Here is an 8,478-nt window from a genome sequence, read left to right on the forward strand (position 1 = left end):
ATGATGGAGACTATGATTCCCCCACAAGTCGGGATGAGACTCCGGACGAAAAATAAATAAAAGAGGCCAAAGAAGCCGAAATAAAAAAGATAAAGAAAAGAGGCCATAAAAAAAGAGAAAATGGCCAAATAAAAAAAATAAAAAATGGGAGAAAAAGAGAGAAGGGACAATGTTACTATCCTTTTACCACACTTGTGCTTCAAAGTAGCACCATGATCTTCATAGTAGAGAGTCTCTCATGTTATCACTTTCATATACTAGTGGGAATCTTTCATTATAGAACTTGGCTTGTATATTCCAATGATGGGCTTCCTCAAATTGCCCTAGGTCTTCATGAGCAAGCAAGTTGGATGCACACCCACTTAGTTTCTTTTTGAGCTTTCATATACTTATAGCTATAGTGCATCCGTTGCATGGCAATCCCTACTCACTCACATTGATATCTATTGATGGGCATCTCCATAGCCCGTTGATGCGCCTAGTTGATGTGAGACTATCTTCTCCTTTTTGTCTTCTCCACAACCACCACTCTATTCCACCCATAGTGCTATATCCATGGCTCACGCTCATGTATTGCGTGAAGATTGAAAAAGTTTTGAGAATGTCAAAAGTATGAAACAATTGCTTGGCTTGTAATTGGGGTTGTGCATGATTTAAATATTTTGTGTGGTGAAGATAGAGCATAGCCAGACTATATGATTTTGTACGGATAACTTTATTTAGCCATGTTATTTTGAGAAGACATAATTGCTTTGTTAGTATGCTTGAAGTATTATCATTTTTATGTCAATATGAACTTTTGTCTTGAATCTTTCGGATCTGAATATTCATACCACAATCAAGAAGAATTACATTAAAATTATGCCAAGTAGCACTCCGCATCAAAAATTCTGTTTTTATCATTTACCTACTCGAGGACGAGCAGGAATTAAGCTTGGGGATGCTTGATACGTCTCCAACGTATCTATAATTTTTGATTGCTCCATGCTATATTATCTAATGTTTTGGACATTATTGGGCTTTATTATCCACTTTTATATTATTTTTGGGACTAACCTATTAACCGGAGGCCCAGCCCAGAATTGCTGTTTTTTTGCCTGTTTTAGGGTTTCGAAGAAAAGGAATATCAAACGGAGTCCAAACGGAATGAAACCTTCGGGAACGTGATTTTCTCATAGAATACAGCTCAGGAGACTTGGACCCTACATCAAGACACATAACAGGAGGCCACGAGGTAGGGGGCGCGCCTACCCCCCCAGGCGCGCCCTCCACCATCGTGGGCCCCCTGTTGCTCACCGGCGTACTTCTTCCTCCTATATATACCCACATACCCCCAAACGAGTAGATACGGAGCCAAAACCCTAATTCCATCGCTGTAACTTTCTGTATCCACGAGATCCCATCTTGGGGCCTGTTCTGGAGCTCCGCCGGAGGGGGCATCGATCACGGAGGGCTTCTACATCAACACCATAGCCCTTCCTATGAAGTGTGAGTAGTTTACCTCAGACCTACGGGTCCATAGTTAGTAGCTAGATGGCTTCTTCTCTCTTTTTGGATCTCAATACAATGTCCCCCCTCTCTTGTGGAGATCTATTTGATGCAATCTTCTTTTTGCGGTGTGTTTGTTGAGACCGATGAATTGTGGGTTTATGATCAAGTCTATCCATGAATAATATTTGAATCTTCTCGGAATTCTTTTATGTATGATTGGTTATCTTTGCAAATCTCTTCGAATTATCAGTTTGGTTTGGCCTACTAGATTGATCTTTCTTGCAATGGGAGAAGTGCTTAGCTTCGGGTTCAATCTTGCGGTGTCCTTTCCCGGTGATAGTAAGGGCAGCAATGCACGTATTGTATTGTTGCCATCGAGGATAACAAGATGGGGTTTTCTTCATATTGCATGAGTCTATCCCTCTACATCATGTCATCTTGCTTAAGGTGTTACTCTGTTTTTAACTTAATACTCTAGATGCATGCTGGATAGCGGTCGATGAGTGGAGTAATAGTAGTAGATGCAGGCAGGAGTCGGTCTACTTGTCTCGGACGTGATGCCTATATACATGATCATACCTAGATATTCTCATAACTATGCTCAATTCTGTCAATTGCTCAACAGTAATTTGTTCACCCACCGTAGAATACTTATGCTCTCGAGAGAAGCCACTAGTAAAACCTATGGCCCCCGGGTCTATCTTTATCATATCAATCTCCAACTACTTAGTTATTTACTTTGCTATTTACTTTGCCTTTATTTTATTTTGCATCTTTATCATAAAAATACCAAAAATATTATCTTATCATATCTATCAGATCTCACTCTCGTAAGTGGCCCTATAGGGATTGACAACCCCTATTTGCGTTGGTTGCGAGGATTTATTTGTTTTGTGCAGGTGTGAGGGACTCGCGCGTAGCCTCCTACTGGATTGGTACCTTGGTTCTCAAAAACTGAGGGAAATACTTACGCTACTTTGCTGCATCATCCCTTCCTCTTCGGGGAAAACCAACGCAGTGCTAAAAGAGGTAGCATCAACTCCTTGAACTTGTCGAAAACCTTTCATGACAAGTCGAGCTTTGTAGACAGTAACATTACCGTCAGCGTCAGTCTTCTTCTTGAAGATCCATTTATTCTCTATTGATTGCCGATCATCGGGCAAGTCAACCAAAGTCCAGACTTTGTTCTCATACATGGATCCCATCTCAGATTTCACGGCCTCAAGCCATTTCGCGGAATCTGGGCTCGTCATCGCTTCCTCATAGTTCGTAGGTTCGTCATGGTCTAGTAACATGACCTCCAGAACAGGATTACCATACCACTCTGGTGCGGATCATACTCTGGTTGACCTACGAGGTTCGGTAGTAACTTGATCTGAAGTTTCATGATCATCATCATTAGCTTCCTCACTAGTTGGTGTAGGAATCACTGAGACTAATTTCTGTGATGAACTACTTTCCAATTTGGGAGAAGGTACAATTACCTCATGAAGTTATACTTTCCTCCCACTCACTTCTTTCGAGAGAAACTCCTTCTCTAGATAGGATCCATTCTTAGCAACGAATATCTTGCCTTCGGATCTGTGATAGAAGGTATACCCAACAGTCTCTTTTGGGTATCCTATGAAGACACATTTCTCCGATTTGGGTTCGAGCTTATCAGGTTGAAGCTTTTCACATAAGCATCGCAGCCCCAAACTTTAGGAAACAACAACTTAGGTTTCTTGCTAAACCACAATTCATATGGTGTCGTCTCAACAGATTTAGATGGTGCCCTATTTAATGTGAATGAAGCCATCTCTAAAGCATAAGCCCAAAACAATAGCGGTAGATCGGTGAGAGACATCATAGGTCGCACCATATCTAATAAAGTACGGTTATGATGTTTGGGCACGCCATTACGCTGTGGTGTTCCAGGTGGCGTGAGTTGCGAAACTATTCCACATTGTTTCAAATGAAGATCAAACTCATAACTCAAATATTCACCTCCACGATCAGATCGTAGAAACTTTATTTTCTTGTTACGATGATTTTCTACTTCACTATGAAATTCTCTGAACTTATCAAATGTCTCGGGAGCTAGTTGATGCAGCGGTGAGGAGAGGTGTTGATATCCTTTGCGTCCAAGAAACCAAATGGAGAGGACAGAAGGCGAAGGAGGTGGAGGATACCGGCTTCAAGCTGTGGTACACGGGGACGGCTGCAAACAGAAATGGCGTAGGCATCTTGATCAACAAGAGCCTCAAGTATGGAGTGGTAAACGTCAAGAGACGTGGGGACCGGATTCTCTTGGTCAAGCTGGTAGTTGAGGACTTGGTTCTCAATGTTATCAGCGCGTATTCCCCGCAAGTAGGCCACAATGAGAACACCAAGAGGGAGTTTTGGGAAGGCCTAGAAGACATGGTTAGGAGTGTACCGATTGGTGAGAAGCTCTTCATAGGAGGAGACCTCAATGACCACGTGGGTACATCTAACACAAGTTTTGAAGGGGTGCATGGGGGCTTTGGCCATGGCATCAGGAATCAAGAAGGAGAAGATGTCTTAAGCTTTGCTCTAGCCTACAACATGATTGTAGCTAACACCCTCTTTAGAAAGAGAGAATCACATTTGGTGACTTTTAGTATTGGCCAACACTCTAGCCAGATTGATTTCATCCTCTCGAGAAGAGAAGATAGGCGTGCGTGCCTAGACTGTAAGGTGATACCTGGAGAGAGTGTTGTACCCCAGCATAAGCTGGTGGTTGCTGACTTCCGCTTTCGGATTCGTGTCCAGCGGGATAAGCGTGCCAAAGTCGCTAGAACGAAGTGGTGGAAGCTCAAGGGGGAGGTAGCTCAGGTGTTCAAGGAAAGGGTCATTAAGGAGGGCCCTTGGGAGGAAGGAGGGGATGCGGACAATGTGTGGATGAAGATGGCGACTTGCATTCGTAAGGTGGCCTCGGAGGAGTTTGGAGTGTCCAGGGGAAGGAGAAGCGAAGATAAGGATACCCGGTGGTGGAATGATGCCGTCCAGAAGGCGATTAAAGAGAAGAAAGATTGCTTCAGACGCCTATACCTGGATAGGAGTGCAGACAACATAGAGAAGTACAAGATGGCGAAGAAGGCCGCAAAGCGAGCTGTTGGTGAAGCAAGGGGTCGGGCATATGAGGACCTCTACCAACGGTTAGGCACGAAGGAAGGTGAAAGGGACATCTATAAGATGGCCAAGATCCGAGAGAGGAAGACGAGGGACATTGGCCAAGTCAAATGCATCAAGGACGGAGCAGGCCAACTCTTGGTGAAGGACGAGGAGATTAAGCATAGATGGCGGGAGTACTTCGACAAGCTGTTTAATGGGGAGAATGAGAGTTCTACCATTGAACTAGATGACTCCTTTGATGAGACCAGCATGCGTTTTGTGCGGCGAATCCAGGAGTCTGAGGTGAAGGAGGCTTTAAAAAGGATGAAAGGAGGCAAGGCGATGGGCCCTGATTGTATCCCCATTGAGGTGTGGAAAGGTCTCGGGGACATAGCAATAGTATGGCTAACCAAGCTTTTCAACCTCATTTTTCGGGCAAACAAGATGCCAGAAGAATGGAGACGGAGTATATTAGTACCAATCTTCAAGAACAAGGGGGATGTTCAGAGTTGTACTAATTACCGTATTAAGCTGATGAGCCATACAATGAAGCTATGGGAGAGAGTCATTGAGCACCGCTTAAGAAGAATGACAAGCGTGACCAAAAATCAGTTTGGTTTCATGCCTGGGAGGTCGACCATGGAAGCCATTTTCTTGGTATGACAACTTATGGAGAGATATAGGGAGCAAAAGAAGGACTTGCATATGGTGTTCATTGACTTGGAGAAGGCCTATGATAAGATACCACGGAATGTCATGTGGTGGGCCTTGGAGAAACACAAAGTCCCAGCAAAGTACATTACCATCATCAAGGACATGTATGATAATGTTGTGACAAGTGTTCAAACAAGTGATGTCGACACCGATGACTTCCCGATTAAGATATGACTGCATCAGGGGTCAGCTTTGAGCCCTTATCTTTTTGCATTGGTGATGGATGAGGTCACAAGGGATATACAAGGAGATATCCCATGGTGTATGCTCTTCGTGGATGATGTGGTGCTAGTTGACGATAGTCGAACGGGGGTAAATAGGAAGTTAGAGTTATGGAGACAAACCTTGGAATCGAAAGGGTTTAGGCTTAGTAGAACTAAAACCGAGTACATGATGTGCGGTTTCAGTACTACTAGGTGTGAGGAGGAGGAGGTTAGCCTTGATGGCCAGGTGGTACCTCGGAAGGACACCTTTCGGTATTTGGGGTCAATGTTGCAGGAGGATGGGGGTATTGATGAAGATGTGAACCATCGAATCAAAGCCGAATGGATGAAGTGGCGCCAAGCTTCTGGCATTCTCTATGACAAGAGAGTGCCACAAAAGCTAAAAGGCAAATTCTACAGGACGGCGGTTCGACCCGCAATGTTGTATGGCGCGGAGTGTTGGCCGACTAAAAGGCGACATGTTCAATAGTTAGGTGTGGCAGAGATGTGTATGTTGAGATGGATGTGTGGCCACACGAGGAAGGATCGAGTCTGGAATGATGATATACGAGATAGAGTTGGGGTAGCACCAATTGAGGAGAAGCTTGTCCAACATCGTCTGAGATGGTTTGGGCATATTCAGCGCAGGCCTCCAGAAGCTCCAGTGCATAGCGGACGGCTAAAGCGTGCGGAGAATGTCAAGAGAGGGCGGGGTAGACCGAATTTGACATGGGAGGAGTCCATTAAGAGAGACCTGAAGGATTGGAGTATCACCAAAGAGCTAGCTATGGACAGGGGTGCATGGAAGCTTGCTATCCATGTGCCAGAGCCATGAGTTGGTTGCGAGATCTTATGGGTTTCACCTCTAGCCTACCCCAACTTGTTTGGGACTAAAGGCTTTGTTGTTGTTGTTGTTGTTGTTATCAAATGTCTCAGACTTATGTTTCATTAAGTAGATATACCGATATCTGCTCAAATCATCTGTGAAGGTCAGAAAATAACGATACCCGCCGTGAGCCTCAACACTCATCGGACTGCATACATCAGTATGTATTATTTTCAATAAGTCAGTTGCTCGCTCCATTGTTCCGGAGAATGGAGTTTTAGTCATCTTGCCCATGAGGCATGGTTCGCAAGCATCAAGTGATTCATAATCAAGTGATTCCAAAAGCCCATCAACATGGAGTTTCTTCATGCGCTTTACACCAATATGACCCAAACAGCAGTGTCAAAAATAAGTTGCACTATCATTATTAACTTTGCATCTTTTGGCTTCAATATTATGAATATGTGTATCACCTACAACCGAGATTGAACAAAAATAGACCACTCATCAGGGGTGCATGACCATAAAAGATATTACTCATATAAATAGAACAACCATTATTCTCTGATTTAAATGAATAACCATCTCGCATCAAACAAGATCCAGATATAATGTTCATGCTCAATGCTGGCACCAAATAAAAATTATTTAGGTCTATAACTAATCCCGATGGTAGATGTAGAGGTAGCGTGCCGACGATGATCACATCGATTTTGGAACCATTTCCCACGCGCATCGTCACCTCGTCCTTAGCCAATCTTCGTTTATTCCGTAGCCCCTGTTTCAAGTTGCAAATATGAGCAACAGAACCAGTATCAAATACCCAGGCGCTACTACGAGCATTAGTAAGGTACACATCAATAACATGTATATCAAATATATCTTTCACTTTGCCATCCTTCTTATCTGCCAAATATTTGGGGCAGTTCCGCTTTCAGTGACCAGTCCCTTTGTAGTAGAAGCACTCAGTCGCAGGCTTAGGTCTAGACTTGGGCTTTGTCCCTTGAGTAGCAACTTGCGTGCCGTTCTTCTTGAAGTTCCCTTCTTCCCATTGTCGTTTTTCTTGAAACTAGTGGTATTGTTAACCATCAGCACTTGATGCTCCTTCTTGATTTCAACCTCCGCAGCCCTTAGCATTGCGAAGAGCTCGAGAATTGTCTTTTCCATCCCTTGCATATTATGGTCCATCATGAAGCCTTTATAGGTTGATGACAGTGATTGAAGAACTCTGTCAATGACACTATCATCACGAAGATTAACTCCCAGCTGAGTCAAGTGGTTATGGTACCCAGACATTCTGAGTATGTGTTCACTGACAGAACTATTCTCCTCCATTTTGCAGCTGTAGAACTTGTTGGAGACTTCATATCTCTCAACTCGGGCATTTGCTTGAAATATTAACTTCAACTCCTAGAATATCTCATATGCTCCATGACGTTCAAAACGTCTTTGGAGTCCCAATTGTAAGCCGTAAAGCATGGCACACTAAATTATCAAGTAGTCACCGGCTTTGCTCTGCCAGACGTTCATAATGTCCAGAGTTGCTCCTGCAGCGGGTCTTGCACCTAGCGGTGCTTTCAGGACGTAATTCTTCTCTGCAGCAATGAGGATAATCCTCAAGTTACGGACCCAGTCCGTGTAGTTTCTACCATCATATTTCAAATTAGCTTTCTCTATGAACGCATTAAAATTCAAGGGAATGGTAGCACGGGCCATTGACCTACAACAACATAGATATGCAAAAAGTATTAGGTACTAAGTTCATGATAAATTAAAGTTCAATTAATCATATTACTAAAGAATTCCCACTTAGATAGACATCCCTCTAGTCATCTAAATGATCACATGATCCATATCAACTAAACCATGTCCGATCATCATGTGGGATGGAGTAGTTTTCAATGGTGAACATCACTATGTTGATCATATCTACTATATGATTCACATCCGACCTTTCGGTCTCAGTGTTCCGAGGCCATATCTGCATATGCTAGGCTCGTCAAGTTTAACCTGAGTATTCTGCGCATGCAAAACTGGCTTGCACCCGTTGTATGTGAACGTGGAGCTTATCACACCCGATCATCATGTGGTGTCTCGGCACAACGAACTGTAGCAACGGTGCATACTCAG

Source organism: Triticum dicoccoides, chromosome 4A (assembly GCF_002162155.2).
Source record: "Triticum dicoccoides isolate Atlit2015 ecotype Zavitan chromosome 4A, WEW_v2.0, whole genome shotgun sequence".
NCBI lineage: Eukaryota > Viridiplantae > Streptophyta > Magnoliopsida > Poales > Poaceae > Triticum > Triticum dicoccoides.